The 18,526-nt window shown below is 33.1% G+C and overlaps 1 protein-coding gene across 5 annotated transcripts in view; it reads right to left on the bottom strand.

The window, feature by feature from the left end:
- The window catches only part of LOC137617241 (glutamate-gated chloride channel-like), a 959,538-nt gene extending 943,587 nt beyond the window's left edge, over positions 1-15,951 (bottom strand). For all 5 annotated transcript variants that reach the window (XM_068347202.1, XM_068347206.1, XM_068347204.1 and 2 more), the window contains exon 1: positions 15,746-15,951. The gene's annotated coding sequence lies outside the window, so the exon portion shown is untranslated. The remainder of the gene's footprint in view (positions 1-15,745) is intronic.
- Between the last annotated feature and the right edge of the window lie 2,575 nt (positions 15,952-18,526).

Below are 18,526 nucleotides of genomic sequence, written 5' to 3' on the forward strand. Positions count from 1 at the left end.
GCATTGTCCTGCTTAATAGGGCAATATCACTGTCCCTTGCCTCTGCCATTCATGAAAGGCCTTTAAATATTTAAAAGCTAGAAACATGTAAGCAGAATAGGTAATTCACCCAGAGCTCTTGCATCACTGGATGACTGATGACATTCGAAGAGACACTTTTTTTTCAAATTCCGAAATGAACTCAAAATCTCCCTCAAAGAGAATATCAGTAAAAAAAAAATACTGCCGTGGGAAAAATGACTCTTAAAAACCTCTCTAACATTTCAATGTGAAATCAATGTCACCCTTTACTGGCCGACAAGGGATGCTTCCAATATCGGGGGAATTTTTGAATTAATATGAAAATTTTATTATCGTACATGAAAATGATTGTATCAAAAAAGGCTTATCTTTCTTCATCTTCTCCATTTGATGTTGTATATTTTTGCCACCATTATCAAATATTAACGGTGAAACCACTGCAAAAATATCATTAAACTAATATATATATATATATATATATGTGTGTGTGTGTGTGTGTGTGATGCAGTGTTCAGTCAAGAACCCTGACCTGTTTATAAAATCATACAAAACAAAAATTTTAAATCTTTCCAAATTAGTGTCTTATTTCATTAAATTAAAAACACTAAATACATAATTTTAAACTAAATTCATAATGCTAATAAACTTTCTAAAATAAATAACCTTAGATTGGAACAGTAAAAATTTACACTTATACTTTGTAATAAATATCAAACTTATAAACAAATAACCCTTGAGTGGAAAAATAAAAATTTACACTAACTAGACTTTGTAATAAATATCAATCTTATAAATAAATAACCTTAGATTGGAAAAATTAAAATTTACACTAAACATACTTTGTAATAAATATCAATCTTATAAATAAATAACCTGAGATTGAAAAAATAAAAATTTACCCTAACTAGACTTTGAAATAAATATCAATCTTATAAATAAATAACCTTAGATTGGAAAAATTAAAATTTACAGTAACGAGACTTTTTAATAAATATCAAACTTATAAATGCCTTTAGTCTTTGCTACACATAAATACTTTTTAAAATACACATATGTGCACACTTCAAAATATTTTACCACGTGATAATTTTATTGAAAGATTTCACATAAAGGACCCTTTTCCAGTGAATGAGTTAACGTGACCCCTTTTCAAAATATTTCTTCAGCTCTACCTTCCTCGGGAAGGTCTCAACTCAAGCATTTTTTCAACTACTTTTCCCCTGACATGATTACAATGCAACACCCTTCCAGTGCTGCCTATTTGAAAAGATTTCAACGGTATTGAGGTCATGTTTTCAAAATGGTCCATAGGAAATTTGTAAACGCTGAAACCAAAGAAGAGTAAATAAATTCCTCATACCTTAATAAATGACATTTAATCCTGATACATCATTCTCAAATAAACTAGAAGCATGCCCTTCAGGGAAGCTACAGTGTGTCATGAAATTCAACCAATAAAGAATCTATATGAAAATTCTATATAAAAAGAATTAAACAGCGTATATCAAAAAGACTATTCATATTTTGATATTCCGTAGATTAAGTTCATATAATAAATCCCTACTTAAATTTCCCTTCAATCAATCGGACTGTAAATCATCTTCATTTAAACCAGAATCAAAATTTACTTAGAAAAACACAAATAAGCATTTGCCGCATAGCTAAGAATACACATACGACCAAACAAACACTTTGGAATTTTCCACAGAATACAATCTCCACAAAAAGATGGAATGACCCACAATGATTGATCATAGTCCCTGGCTGACTGAGAGATAACCTTTACCATTTGTCAGAGCTGCTAGTACAAGGCAATATAGAGATATTAATACGTTAGGCTACAGCAAATTAATCCAAAAGCCGAGCTTAGGCTGTAAATGTAGATATCCAAACGACGCACTCAGAGCTACTAATGGACAAACAAGGCTGTTTGGGAAGGTGAAATGCTAAGGAAACCATAACAGTATCATTGTTCCTCTGAATGTTGGCATCGTATAACCTATCCCTTGCCCTCAATGGCCAAACAAGTGAAGGCAATAGCTATGAATTGTCATGGTTTTAGGCTTAATCCTTTCCCTGAAGAGTAAAGCCCGTACATTCTATTTTGAGTGTCCAGTTTATTCCCTGCACTCAAGATTGACTGTAATGGGGGCTTCAAGGAGCCTAATGTTTCCGGGGATTCAAAAACAAACGGGATGGATGAAATTTGCTATAACTTCCCAATATGCTACCAGCATACCTGGAATATACTGTAAGAAAAGTTTGATTACGTAATTCTAACACTGGATTTTGTTGAAACCCTAAAGAGTAGCATCTCCAGAACGACATGATGATTATTAGTCATAGTTTGCCTATATCATCTACGTACGTTTGCAGAGGAAATTAGTTAATTACATGCTAATCCGCATGTAAACAAGGCTGCAATGACCATATTAATTTGTTCATAACTCAAAATATGTACATTTCATTGTAACTTTCAAATTATAAGTCTGTTTCACACAGATTTGGTATATAGCTTACATACTTGGGGTAAAGCTTAATATGTAAAATAGATATACATTTGCATAATTATGCCACGTCACTTGGGTGCGTGTGTGTATGTCTGTGTCTATATATATATATATATATATACGTGTATATATATATATATATATATACGTGTATATATATATATATATATACGTGTATATATATACATATATATAATATATATACACATATATATACATAATATATATATATATATATATATACATATATACATAATATTTATATATATATATATATATATGTGTGTGTGTGTGTGTGTGTGTAAGAAGGCATGTGAACAAAAGCTGTATATGTTTAGAATTATATGTATATTCATAGCATTTTATATATATATATATATATATATATACAAGGAAGTCAAACAAAAGCAAAAACTTCAGCATTTTAAATTACATTTAAGGAGAATACCATGCTCTCGGGAAATCATGTATCCCATCATCAAAGCTAAAAACATGAATAAAATAAATTGATTCGCTTTGATCTAAAATGGTAAAATTCTTTTTAATTACATTATATCATTATTGCAGCGTTAGATCTAACTTGAAATGATGAATTAATGTGTATCAATTGCTTCATATATATATATTTAAATATATATATATATATATATATATATATTATATATATATATATATATATATATAAATATATATATATATATATATATATATCCAAACGAAGAACATTCTTAAGAATGCAGTGCTGCACATAGCTTGTTTACACTGTCGTCTGCTTAAGAATGAAGCAATTACTGATGAATGAAAGATAGTTATTAATTCGACCATTGTTGTTTTTCACACTTGCAGCAAGCAATACCTTTGGATTTTAATTACCTTTGCAATAAAATACTTAAAATTATGTATTCCACCTAAACGTCTTGATATTGTTCAAGACATTCTATAACAATCCTCAGGTGTTCAAAGTAATTTGAGTATAGATCGTATATAAACTAAAATCCTCAGGTGTTCAAAGTAATTTGAGTATAGATCGTATATAAACTAAAATGCTCAGGTGTTCAAAGTAATTTGAGTATAGATCGTATATAAACTAAAATGCTCAGGTGTTCAAAGTAATTTGAGTATAGATCGTATATAAACTAAAATGCTCAGGTGTTCAAAGTAATTTGAGTATAGATCGTATATAAACTAAAATGCTCAGGTGTTCAAAGTAATTTGAGTATAGATCGTATATAAACTAAAATCCTCAGGTGTTCAAAGTAATTTGAGTATAGATCGTATATAAACTAGATTCAGTGAAACATATACTCATCCAGAACGCTTCATAGAAATCCCAATATATTTTAGAGGCCTCGAGTGTATAAAACAACAAAAATCAATTGCTAATTTCATATCGATCAGCATGCAATTATAAACCTAAAATTGTTTTTATTCTTAAAAGGGAGGGTATACTTGAGCACACTATTCTATCTTATCTCTCTTCCTCTTGTTTTATTAAAGTGTTTATAGTTTACATAGGAAATATTTACTTTTATGTTGTTGCTGTTTATAAAATATTTACTTTTTCCTTGTTTCCTTTCCTCACGGGCCTATTTTCCCTTTTGGGGGGCCCTGGGCTTATAGCATCCTGCTTTTCCAACTAGGGTTGTAGCTTAGCTGGTAATAATAATAATAATAATAATAATAATAATAATAATAATAATAATAATAATAATCAAAAGAGAGCAAGATCAACGCATATCGTCAATCCTCTAGAAAAACAGCATATTAATAAGACTGTCATCTTACACCGAGGTCAATGCCAACCCAGAATTTTCCCTACCACAAATCACTGAGCGACAATATCTAATAAACCACACACTAAGATTTTATGTTCTTAGCATGAGAATATAGACAGCGTTTGCTTAGGCTGCTCAGGTAAATGCAACAGGTTATGTATCTAAACCATTAGTGCTCAAGCTGACATGACAATATTTGTGTTTTCTCCCGAGATATTGCTGTGTGTTTATCCATCGTGTTTCTGTTCAGCGTTTTGCTTTGCAATTTCGGGCAATTTAAGTCTATTTTCCATCATGTGCAAAGATATGTACTCTAATATATATATACAGTATATATATATATATATATATACACAATATATATATATATATATATATACAATATATATATATATATATATACAATATATATATATATATATATACAATATATATATATATATATATATATACAATATATATATATATATATATACTTACCTATATGCATATATATATATATATATACAGTATGTCTGTTGAAACCACGACTGCTGACGCGTGATGAGCATAAAATATGTATATCCACGACAGGAAAAGTGAGAAGACTTGATTGGACTCACAGTGTCACCAAGTCACCAATAAGACGAAAATACTAACTTCACTTTACTCTTTTCACTTTTCATTCCGTAGCTATGACACACACACACACACACATCCATCCATATATATATATATATATATATATGTCTGTGTATAAACTATACATATAAGTATATACATAATATATATATATATATATATATATATTAAACAAATACCCCTCAGCCCTTTAATGCACCAAAACAAGATGTGAAGAAATACCAGTTAGACGATTAAACGTTTCTCATAATAAATACACGTTTGTATAAATAAAAGTTATTAAAATAAAACGTGCCTGCAGAAAAGGCCAAAACCGTATAACGAACACATTGACATGCTTTGTCGTGGGATAAAATTGCGATGTTTCCTGTAACAAACTCATCACTGCCATTCAAAGCACAATTCATGAGAAGTCACATTTAATATTGTAAAAGGCAATGTGATTTAAATACAATCATCTCACTGAAAATAATTTATATACGATCTAGACTCATATCACCTTGAACACGTCAGTAATCAACATCAAGACGTTTGGGTGAAATATTCTAAGTATCACATCGCAAAGGTAATTAAAATCCAAAGGGATTGCTTCCCGATGTGCAATCAACATTGAACTATCTTTCTTCAGTAATGTTTCGGGAAAAATATTGCTTTACTTCTAAACAAACGATATTGTAAGCAAAGAGTATGCAGAATTACATTCGGATAACGCTCTTCGTATGGCGATATTCTTGTAACTACATTTTCAAGAGAACAAGATATACAGGACTGAGGAATATGGAGAAGGCTGACTAGAAACAAAGACTCCATAAACAAATGGGAAAATCTGAAAGTAATGAGAGAAGGGAGAAAACACTTAATTACAGTAAATACTAAGAAATCATATTCTCAATTACAAACTATAATATAAACAACACCAAATTGCTCAAACGAATTGCAAATACGTAAGTTACTTTTATACCCATACTCTATGTACTCTACGAACCTTAGTACTTCCAATCTAAGAACGAAATTGATTTTATTTTTCATTCTATTAGTTTATACGTATTACATTTCCTTTTTCCATTAACAGCCAATTACTTCTCGATATAAAATCCAATCCCCAACGAATAAATATAAATCGTATTTCCCCTAACATTTCCAGCACTCGTGTTTTTCATCCCTTTTACTCTGAAATCTCTACGAAGGCCACTTAGATGAAAGGGCCCGAGACCTTTGCTTAAATGCAAGCGAAGGGGATTTCGTGCTGAAAGACGCGTAATCTGGCATCCGGACTACTCTCCTGAAATAAGATCCAAACCTTACCAAAAGGAAATCGGCTAAAAATAATTTTCATCTTTTGCTTTCCGGCAATGAAGAAATAATAAAAAGTATACACGAGTGCACAGCCTGATGTTAATAGTACGCATATATGAGTGTTGAAGCTATACACGCATATACATATATACATACATATATATATATATATATATATATGTGTGTGTGTGTGTGTGTATATATATATATATATATATATGTGTGTGTGTGTGTGTGCAAACTTTCAACTGAGCTCCATATAAACTTATAAACTTCCAACTGGGCTCTACGAGGCACTAGAAGAGTTGGAAGACCCAGGCCTACATGGCTGAGGACTAGGAAACGTCAAGTAGGCGATGATGAATGGAGAAGTATTGATTTAAAAGTTCAAGATAAGAGACAACTGGTGAAATCTAACCCAGCCCTTTGCGTCAATAGGCGTAGTAGCATGAGATGATGATGATATATATAATTTATATACATATATATATATATATATATATACATATATATATATATATATATATATACCTGTATATACACACACATATATATATCAGCCGTTACTAGTCCACTGCAAATCTAAGACCCCAGACATGTCCTCCCACTTGGATCTGTTTATGGTCTTTCTGTGTCAGTCCACGCCCGCAAATTTCCTCAGTTCGTCTATCCATCGTCTTCTCTTTCTCCCTCTGCTTCTTTTACAGTCTCTATGGACCCAATCAGATATTCTTAATGTCTACCTATTGTCTGTCATTCTCATTACATGTCCTGCCCATGTCCATATCTTTTTCTTACAAGTTGTTGAAATATCTCTACTTTAGTTAGCTCTCTTATCCATGTTGCACTTTTTCTGTCTCTTCGTATTATTCTCAGTATTTTCTTTCCATAACTCCTTGAGTTGTAACTAGCTTATGTTTTAAGGCTTTAGTAAGTCTCCAAGCTTCTGACACATAAGATAATACTAGTAGGACCAACTCATTAAATACTTTTCCTTTCAGAGAAAGTGACATTTTACTTTTCATCATTTTATTTTGTTTACCAAATTCTCCCCATCCCATGCTTATCCTTCCTTTAATTTCGGTCTCGTGTCCTGGGGAAACACTTAATGTCTTTTCTAAGTACATATATTCATTAGCAATCCCCAGACGCTCGTCAAAAACTTATTTGCTGTCTCTACATTTTAATAGAACATTATCTTAGTTTTACTCATATTCATTTTTCAGTCCTACATTTCTGCGTTCTCTATTCAAATCTTCTATCTTCTTTTGTAATTCCTCCAATGATTCACTAAACATAACCATGCTACCTGTAACTCTTAAGTTGTTAAGGTATTCCACATCAATATAAATTCTTACATTTTCCCAACCTAAATTCTAAAAATTTTCTAGACATGGTGTGAATTATTTAGGAGAGATGGAGTCTCCCTTTCTAACTTCTTTTTCAATCAGAATTCTCTCCCTATCTTTATGCAGTTTTAGGATTGCTGTACTTCTTGTAAAGATATCTTCAAGTGTTCTATCATAAGATTCTTCTATTCCTTGTTTTTTAAGGGCTTTCATTACTACTGATGTTTTGACAAAATCAAATGCTTTCTCATAGTCTATAAATGCCATACATAGTGGTTTGTCACACACTTAATTTTTCCATTAGTTTGTTAATTACATGGATATGGTCAGCTGTTGAATAACCACTTCTAAAGTCTGCCTGCTCTCTTGGTTGATTAAAGTCTAGATGTCTTTCTATTCGGCTTTATGTGATCTTTGTAAATATTTTATATATATTACGGAGAATAAACTTATTGGGCGGTAATTTTTCAGGTCTTTTGTGTCTCCCTTTTTTGTGAATTCTAATAATAATAAAGGTTTTCCAAGCTATAAGTATAGAGTATTCTTGATGGGATTTGATGTATAGTTCAGCCATTTTACAGTTATGAAATCTCCTCAATTGTTAGGTCATCTTCTCATACTGCATTGCCTCTTTTCGTGCTTTCTTTACCTCTCCTACTGTTACGTTTGGTACCGGCTCATAGGTTTCATTATTTCTATTGGTGAAGTTATTTCTTATATCACTATTGTACATCTTTTTTTCGTCTACCTTATCAACTTTAAGGGTAGAGAATATTCAAAATCATAAACAAGATGGTTTAAAAGCACCAATCAAAATAAATAAAAACGTCCATCGATAAAACAAAAAACAGAATCCAGAATCCTTTGATACTATGCTAATTAGCAAATAAACGCAATACCCTTAAAGACACCTATAAAGAAGCTTTGTGAAAAGCAAATGGAATAATAAAATTAACAAAGAGAAGAAGGGAACTAGAACTCTGGTAACCTTGGTAACAGACCGTGTTAACACTAAGCCTACTTTACCCAACGAAACTAAGAACAAAGGTAAAAAAGGAAAATGCAGAATCAATACTTTCCTAGTATAAATAATAACGATGGTGATAACCACAGTTAATTAAAACGTATGAGAGAGAGAGAGAGAGAGAGAGAGAGAGAGAGAGAGAGAGAGAGAGAGCATTGTACTAATGCCTAGCGGCCTCGCGGTTATTCATACGTGTTATGCTCTTTTTCTTCCTCTGAAACACTGTCATATATCATCACAAAGTCATTTCATTATCTTATGATGTATAAATAGTTATTTTCTTTGTGTAACTAACTGGCTTATCATTAGCCAAAATATTTCAATATTTTGTAAACAAAGCAGTAAACGCCACACAAAATCTCATTTCTAGTTATAATCATGATTATAGACGTAGTAGTCCAAAAGCTTGCTGTAAAGCATAGAAAAATATAAGGAATAATTTCAAGATGGTTATCTTTTATCATCTTAAACACTTCGAATCCAGAAGTGAAGAGTAGGCTATCTATAGGAAACTGGAAAAGGACCTAATTTAAGATAGTATAAGTAAGCAGTTGCCTTTCGTTCAACGAAACCTGCAAGATAAACTAACTGCAGTCATGCATATATATATAAATATATATATATATATATATATATATATATATATATATATATATATATATATATATATATATATATATATATATATATATATATATATACCAAATATATCATTGACTTCCCAAACAGCCTTCCTATTCCCGGTGTCTCTATTGGCAGTAGTTATTCAAAGATTTTACACCCCAAATATATTATTATTACTGTGGTAAAATGAAAATTAGGTATGAATAATAAATCTATCTATCTAACTATCTATCTATTTACCTATCTATCTATCTATCCATACATACATAATTAATATTATTACTAGCTAAGCTACACCCCTATAGTTGGAAAAGCAGGATGCTATAAGCCCAGGTGTTCCAACAGGGAAAATAGCCCAGTGAGGAAAGGAAAAAATCAAAATAAAATATTTTAAGAAGAATAACAACATTAAAATAAATATCTCCTATATAAACTATAAAAACTTTTAACAAAAGACAAGAATAAGAGAAATAAGATAGAATAGCAGTTCAGCTTCAAGATTTACCTCTTTAAACCACTATGCTGCAGAGGTATAATTAAAAGATGGGATGGGTGTTGCTATAGGAACGCAAAACAAAACAAGTCATACTAAAAGTACCGTCCTGGAAAATCCAATGTGTGATGTAAATCGAATGAACAAATACCTTCAAAGACATTCTAATTAAGGTATTACGGTTTGCTCTTGAAATCTAATAACGCTTTTGTCCAAAGAACAAAGTCAGTAGACCTAACCAGGATTTTTAAACAATTCATTAGAAGATCTTTAAAGGTGCCAAAGAACAATTGACTATTCTGATATGCAACATGTAAGGGGCGTGACTAACGGGGGGGGGGGGGGGTCCCCTTGAAGTTTGAGTCACGGGGGATACAGTATATTGTGTACTCGCAAAAAATTAAAATATTATACTTAAATATCACGCTCATACGCTGGGGTGGGTTATGGGAGTATCAAGACTTAAAAGAATAGAAAATTATGAAATAATTAGAATGGCAGGCGTAGTAAAGATTGCAGAGGTGATAACTATCACAACTGAGATGGTGCGGGAACATGTTGAGAATGGATGGTGGGGAGGGAGAGAAGATGGCTTCGGAGGAATCTATTGGGATAGGGGATATCGAGACTGAGAGAATTAAATGGTGAGATAAGGTGAAGGATGATATTAAGAGAAAAGGTTTGGTGGAAGAGGATACCTAAGATAGAAGGCATTGGGGAGGGCATCAGGCAACCGACCCTTTAATGTAAGTATAACGGTTGTGGGAAAGATCATGCTTCCACAAAAAGAGTAAGGAAATTGAAATATTACTCATAAAATAATTGCGTTCAAACGCTTAACGTTAAACCACCCATATTATTCAATTTACCATCCCTTATAGATTGAAAACCCTTTTTTGGAACCCCTACTACATGAAAAAGAATATTAATCCTACGTAAAAAAAAAAGAAATACAAAAACCAAATTTCTCAAATTCTATGAAAGCATCCCATATATAATACCAAGCTTACTGATTCTAAACTATTCTTACCATTGTGTGAGATCAAGTCTACATGCATTCAGGAATATTTTGTTGTAGGCACAATCGAGAAAAATTAAAATAATGCACAGCAATAACTAACTTCAAAAATATTTCTCGATAAATTCCAGTTCAATCCAGCCTGACCTAATCACACGAAAAGGGATAGGAGGGATAGAGGAAAGCGATTGGATGTAAATCGGCCAATGCCAAATTATTAAAGTGGTCATATCAGTATCGTGCATACTTGGAATTCATGAAAATGGGAAATTACTTCTGCGGGCTTTCCGGAATATGAAATGTTCTTATGGGACAAGTCAAACGACCATACACCTTCCTGGCTAGACAGAGAATAGAACGCAATATGAGAGAGGAATGGCGCTACTACTGAATAAACAGAAACTTCGTGCATAGAGTAATAAAGCTAGACAGATAATACAATGCAATATGAGAGAAATAACTCTACAACTGAATAAACAGAAACTTCGTACATAGAGGAATAAAGCTAGACAGAGAATACAACGCAATATGAGGGAAGTATAACACTCCAACTGATTAAACAAAAACTTTATATATAAAGGAATAAATATGTGAACAAACAAGCAAAGTAAATAAACGCATGTAGCCTAGAGCCACGGAGTCATAAAATAGATGTTTGAGAAACATGGCACATAGAGAAACTGTGAAACCGTGAAGATATTTACATTTAGTTATCACATTTTAATACTAATTACTAGAATCACTTATAGCAAAGGTGATGACAAATGCGGTCTTCCTTTTTTTAAACTGAATTCAAGACACAAGAAAATTCCTAATGATAGACCAAATTTTGCAAAATAAAACTTATCAATCCCTTTCGATGAACATAAGCTCTTATGCACTTCAGAAATGCGGGTAAATTAATATTGACTCTAATCACAGGACCCATGAAATGTCATGTAACAAGTTTTACTTCATTATGCGATAAATGACATTTGTGCCCAAAACTAGCTCTTGAAACTATCGCACAGTTCTTGCTGAATATCATTTTGCCACTGATATTCAGCAAGAACTTAAAACTTCGACATATAGCTCATGAAGGTCATTGCAAATATATTTCTCAAATTCCGTATTTTCCAAAAAACCATTCACATTCACAACATGATTAAAAAAAAATAACTACAGCTCTTGAAGCTGCGATATTGCCTTCCCTGAATTCAACTTCAGCGTCTACTACAGCTGAAATAATCTTTAGACCACGATTGAGATACTTCCCTAGACCGTACTTTAGACCATGTGCTGAACCGGGTGTTAAAAGCAGCGGAGAATTGAACAGTTAGATACAAATGATTAATCATTATCAGTGTTTCCATACAATCAAGAGCTACGTTAGTAAACGAGAGCGTCTTTAAGTAGTTACATACCAGCACCAAAACCCGAATCAAGAATCCTTCATTCTATAATCTGGTATAGAAGCCATTGGTGAGAGAGCCTGACCAAGGGCTCAACGACAAACATTCTAAACACGGAATTATAACGGTAGAATTTCGGCACAAACAGACAAATTAAACACAGACACATGTGGCATTTTATCGCCATAACGAGCTCACATTACGCTTTGAATGATGAAAGTACGAACCATGTTCAGTGTGAGTGATCAGATTAAAAAAATATATCTGCTTCCAAGTTTTATCGTTTATTTTACTCGCAGGTCCTGATAAACAAATGGCGTAAGCTTATCCAGTCTATGAGTCCCCTCATAAAACGAAATAACACGAGTCCAATCATTATCATAGAGCCTCTAACCGGTTTTTACGATAACAAAAGTCAAACCAGGAGTGTAGCGTCAATTACTTCACACTCCTAGTTCAAGTATGAGTGACGAAGTGCCTATGTGCATTTTCAAAAGCGACTAATTATTAACCTGATATGTGGCATTTCATGAACGATGTGTATTCAAAATAAGAATGTCAAATAAAAAATAAAGCCAAAAATGGCGAGGGGGTCAAAGAATATACGGAAAGAGCAATGTTGCGAACGAAAATCGAACAATTTCGATTAACTTAAGAGCACTGAATAGAAAGAGAGAGAGAGAGAGAGAGAGAGAGAGAGAGAGAGAGAGAGAGAGAGAGAGAGAGAGAGAGAGAGAGAGAGAGTAATATACTGTAAATGTACATGCGCATGCCTTGGCTCACGGAAATATCACATTATATTCTTAATGAAATGTTCATTACGAGTATCACTAGCCAAGATACAACCCTAGTTGGAAAAGTACGACGTTACACTACGAGCCTGAAATAGGAAAAGCAGTCCAGTACGGAAAGGGAATAGACGAGTATGGAATAAACTATGAAAAATAACAACACGAACAGGTTACAGCTTTAAAATAGATTAATCACATAGGCCTATAAACAAACGAGAATCACGGCAACATTAAAGTATTTTCAGCAGGTTTGAACTCCTACAGTTCCATCAATTCAACCGCCAGATCGGGAAGATCATTCCACAATCTGGTAACAGCTGCAATAAACCTCTACAATGATGTTGATCATAGATATTTATAGGATATCTATGGTGTTAAATCTTATCATGGATAAGGCACGACTGTTAAAACAAATTACATACATACAGCATGATACAGTCTAGGAAGATTTGAATGCAAAGGCTGATCAGAATTGTACATATAAAAAAAATCTTAGGCAACACGCACAAAGACCTAACTTAATGACTGTGCAATGCATGTATATCCAGATCAGGGATAAGGATTTTAATAGGCCGCAAGGTTTGTATATACATTCACAGATACAAGAGCATTAATTCATTTTTCCCATAAAAGAACAAGACAACAGACCTTGATTAAAGGTTAGACCCCGTAGCGAAAACGATTTCCTCAGTATTAATGGTTTCGTATTGTTGCGCATAAGGCTTAGAAACATGGCGTCGACGTTCTCTGCAGACTCGTGTTGTTCTCAACTTTACCTGCATTTATCTTGCATGTACTAACGTACTGTCACGATTTAGATATTCATGAATAATTCTAATAGCATTACAATTATTACAAGCTAAGCTATAATCCTAGTTGGAAAAGCAAGATGCTATAAGTCCAAGGGCTCCAAGAAAAAAAATAACCCAGTGTGCAAAGGAAACAAGGAAATAAACAAGCTACAAAAGAAGTAATAAATAATCAAAATTATATATATTAAGAACAGTAACAACATTAAATTAGATCTTCCTCTTATAAGCTATAAAAACTTGAAAAATTAAAAAATGAGGAAAGCAAATGATAGAACAGCGTGTCCGAGCGCACCCTCAAGCAAGAGAACTCTAATCCACGAGTGGAAGACCATGGTACAGAGGCTATGGCACTACCCAAGACTAGAGAGCAATGGTTTGACTTTGGAGTGTCCTAGAAGAGCAGCAAACCATAGCTTGAGTGACTCTTCTACCTTTACCAAGAGGAAAGAAGCCACTGAACAATTACTAAACCAAATCTCCTTCCCAGTTTCTACACAAACTTCCAAACCAAATCTCCTTCCCAGTTTCTACACAAACTTCCGAATCACACTTGCACATTCTTTCTTCAACCTATAGTTATCCATTATCTTCGAAACATGAATAATTTTCCTTACGTTGTTCATGGATTATTTTCACATTATAAATTAAAGGGTAATATTCCATCAAGTATTTTGTCAATGAGAAGTATGAAATTATTATTGTTGGTGGGAAAAAAAATAAACAATGGATTGACAAAACACATAAAAAAACTATAATTATTCTTATAATGTCAAGTGAAAATGTTTGCGGTTTGGATTAACTCTTACGTTAGCATAATTCTGACCATCCCTTGCATTTAGGTCTTCCCATCCTTTACATAGGACTAGTTATGTGGTTAATACTAGCCTACGTCATGCTTTCTATATCGTAAGATTCAATACTGCTCAACATTCTAGAAGTTTATTTCCACCTGTGACCAGATTGTGACATGATCTTCCTAATCTGGCAGTTGAATCAGTGGAACTTCCGATGTTCAAACTAGTTTCTATTGTAATGTTGTTACCGATGTTAAAATGCGATCGGGTAGAAAAAATAATAACAATAATGAAAATCTAAAATCAAAATTTCAACATGTGTGCTGATCTCCATCTCGTAAAATACATCCCGTTGAAGAGCATCGGTTTATTTATTTATTTTTTTTTTCATTTTTTTCTTATATTGCAAAAGCTTTCCCGGTAATTTGCATTTACTCCTTTTTTTTCATATTCACCCATTAAATTCCTTTATATCCATGACCTTTTCTTTTTATCGATAGGCTGATATTTTCCTTAGGATACATACACTTCTCAACATCTAGTGGACCGACTTTTCCAGAATTGTCTGCGTAAGTCAGGTAGCATTGCTAATTATCGAATCGAAATATTCTAAACATTTGCCAGGAGGTTACCTACTATATTCTGAATCAAAAATCTAGTTAGGCCTAGTTTCTGCACCCCATGTTAACCGTATATATGCAGTGTGTTGCGTATGCCTAGCCTGTTTCACTATTCATAAATCATTGGCTGTAAATTTCTCTCTCTCTCTCTCTCTCTCTCTCTCTCTCTCTCTCTCTCTCTCTCTCTCTCTCTCTCTACAGTCTGTTCTCCACTAGGTCTTTGTCCTTATACTCACAAATATACAATGTCTGCATGGATTTCCAAGTCGCCAATTCTCTTGAGAGAGAGAGAGAGAGAGAGAGAGAGAGAGAGAGAGAGAGAGAGAGAGAGAGAGAGAGAGAGAGAGAGCATATCATTTGTATGTATTAGTCCCTTTTCGGAACAAATGACGATTAATGGCAGTAAACCAAAGAATAATCCTACACCTAAACAACAAAATGGGCATTTAGGTTAATTAAATCAAATCCTGTAATATTTCCCGTCGTAATTCGCTAAATTGAAGGATTGGTTAAACATAATAAGAAAACGAGAAGTTAAAAATGCGAATTCAAGTAACATAATAACAAGCAAAAGTTAAGTTTACCATGTGTTATATCTTTACTCACATGTTGCTTCAAGCCACCTGTAGCATCCGTCCCAGGAGAGCTCATCTGCCTCATAACGCCATGGTTCTTGGGCTTTCTTTTAAATAATCATTCACTTTTTACGCACAAAATTTAATTAAAATATTCGCCCTGCAGGTTTTAAGTCAGAAAATAAGTTTATCTTAAAATAATACTGAGGAGTAATCACCTCGATACGACTTTCGGAACTTGACTTCCCAACTGAAGGCAACAGCTCGACCAAACCCAATGGCACATTTTCTACGCAAAGTGTCGTACTGCAAATCGAAATGAAAATTATCTACGTGGCCTATTCTTTTATTCTTTATATACCACGTAAATAAGGAAACTTGAAGGCCTCCTTTCCACTAAGTTAGAAATATGAATAAAGTAAATCAAATGAATACAACGAATGTGGCGATGTCGATGGAAAATCATCTGGCAGCGCTGCACAGCCATAAGATCGATCGCTCTGTGCCCTGGGAAGTCAAAACCGCTGTACCTGGAAAACATATGCCTCGCAAGGGATATATTTTTTGTTTTTAAACAAAGGAAATTATCGAGTTGTAAGATATCGAATGACCTGGGACACTTTTTATGTTGATGAAAAATTATTACAAACCTTCTCACTGTAATGCAGACAGCCATTCCGATCTACTGAAACATGAAGTAATTTCAACAATATAAAAATCTGTAAAGAAAATTACACGTTTTTAATAATTTGGGAACTATATTGCAGCTCCGTCAAACGCAAATTGGCATAAAATTTGCTTATACAATTTCCATTTTATTTTTTTTTCCAAGATAAAGAACATATTCTGTAATGAGGTACTTTAAGCTGGCAGTTAAAATTAATAGCCGCAGTCCATAGACAATAATCGACTGATTTGCTATTAACAAAAACATATGATGTGTTTTTTCTAAACTTTCATTGGTATCTCATTATTATTATTATTATTATTATTATTACTGAACCTTTGCATTGCTCTGGCTTATCATTTGAAGAAATTATTCGATATAAGCACAACCTAACTTTTGCTCGAGGGACATATTGTTAAATTGGTGCCGGTCTAGTATGTGGCCTACCTTTTTTTTATTCTGGTTTAGTATGTGGGCTACCTTTTTTTATTCTGGTTTAGTATTTGAGCTACCTTTTTTATTCTGGTTTAGTATGTGGACTACCTTTTTTATTCTGGTTTAGTATGTGGACTACCTTTTTTATTCTGGTTTAGTATGTGGGCTACCTTTTTTTATTCTGGTTTAGTATGTGAGCTACCTTTTTTTTATTCTGGTTTAGTATGTGGACTACCTTTTTTATTCTGGTTTAGTATGTGGACTACCTTTTTTATTCTGGTTTAGTATGTGGCCTACCTTTTTTTTATTCTGGTTTAGTATGTGAGCTACCTTTTTTTATTCTGGTTTAGTATGTGGACTACCTTTTTTATTCTGGTTTAGTATGTGGACTACCTTTTTTATTCTGGTTTAGTATGTGGCCTACCTGGCTTGTTAGGTTAGGCCACATACTAAAACAGATACAATTTCGTAGGCCATATTCAAAAGGTAGGCCACATACTAAACCGGCACCGTTTAATTTTTGTTTGCTCTACATTACTAGCATTTAATTTACCCCGAAATACTTGTTTTTTATCATTAGGCCTACCGTTGTCACACAGGCTACGGCCTTTTTCGCTCAACGTCTTTTTCCTCTTGAAAAGAGTGGCTGCAAGTTTCAAGCTTCTGATTTTTAAGCAAGTCCTTATTAGTGAGGGACTATTATCCTCACATTAAAGAATAATAGTCTCAGTTTTATATATACCAAATCACAGTTGGGTCGACTAGTGAGAGTCTTGATTAGAAACTTGGGCACAGAAATCACCAGTCTGAAAACACACACACACACACACACACACACATATATATATATATATATATATATATATATATATATATATATATATATATATATATATATATATATATATATATATATCATCATCATCAACTCCTACGCCTACTGACGCAAAGGGCCTCGGTTAGATTTCGCTAGTCGTCTCTGTCTTGAGCTTTTAATTCAATACTATATATATATATATATATATATATATATATATATATATATATATATATATATATATATATATATATATATATATATATATATGTGTGTGTGTGTGTGTGTGTGTGTGTGTATGTGTGTCACACTTGTTCTTTATTATATGTAGGGGAGATCCACATTACAATACGTTATGCACCATGCAAGCAGTAACTCACGGCAAAAAGAAAAAAATAAATATAGCCATACATAATTATATACTCTACCATAAACAGACGAAAGATTTAGTTACTGTGCATAATAAAAAATCACTATATAAACCCACATAGAAGGCTCAATAACTTCCTGATGTATCCGCCTTCGAAGCGAAGGACAGATCTGCCCGAAGACTTCTCTAGTCTAGGCCTAGCCTCGCCTATTACAGCGACCTACAGTCGCCCATCGCTTGAAATGAATGATCTGTTAATGAAAACTCCTAACATATTCGTATATGCTATTAAGGGAAACATAAACTTTTATGTATGGACATTACAGCGTCATAGCTCCACACACTTGGGAGAAAAGCCATGTAATTGAATCTAAAAAGGCAGAAGTTGACATAATTATAACGCTGTAACAAGTCAATAAGAACAATTGAAGGTGATGTGATCGCTTTAACTAAGACTTCGGGTGTTATTACAGGAATAACAGAAATGTCATCACCAGTGAAGAAATATACAAGAGAAGCCAAA

The sequence above is a fragment of the Palaemon carinicauda genome, chromosome 23 (genome assembly GCF_036898095.1).
Source record: "Palaemon carinicauda isolate YSFRI2023 chromosome 23, ASM3689809v2, whole genome shotgun sequence".
In the NCBI taxonomy this organism is placed as follows: Eukaryota; Metazoa; Arthropoda; class Malacostraca; order Decapoda; family Palaemonidae; genus Palaemon; species Palaemon carinicauda.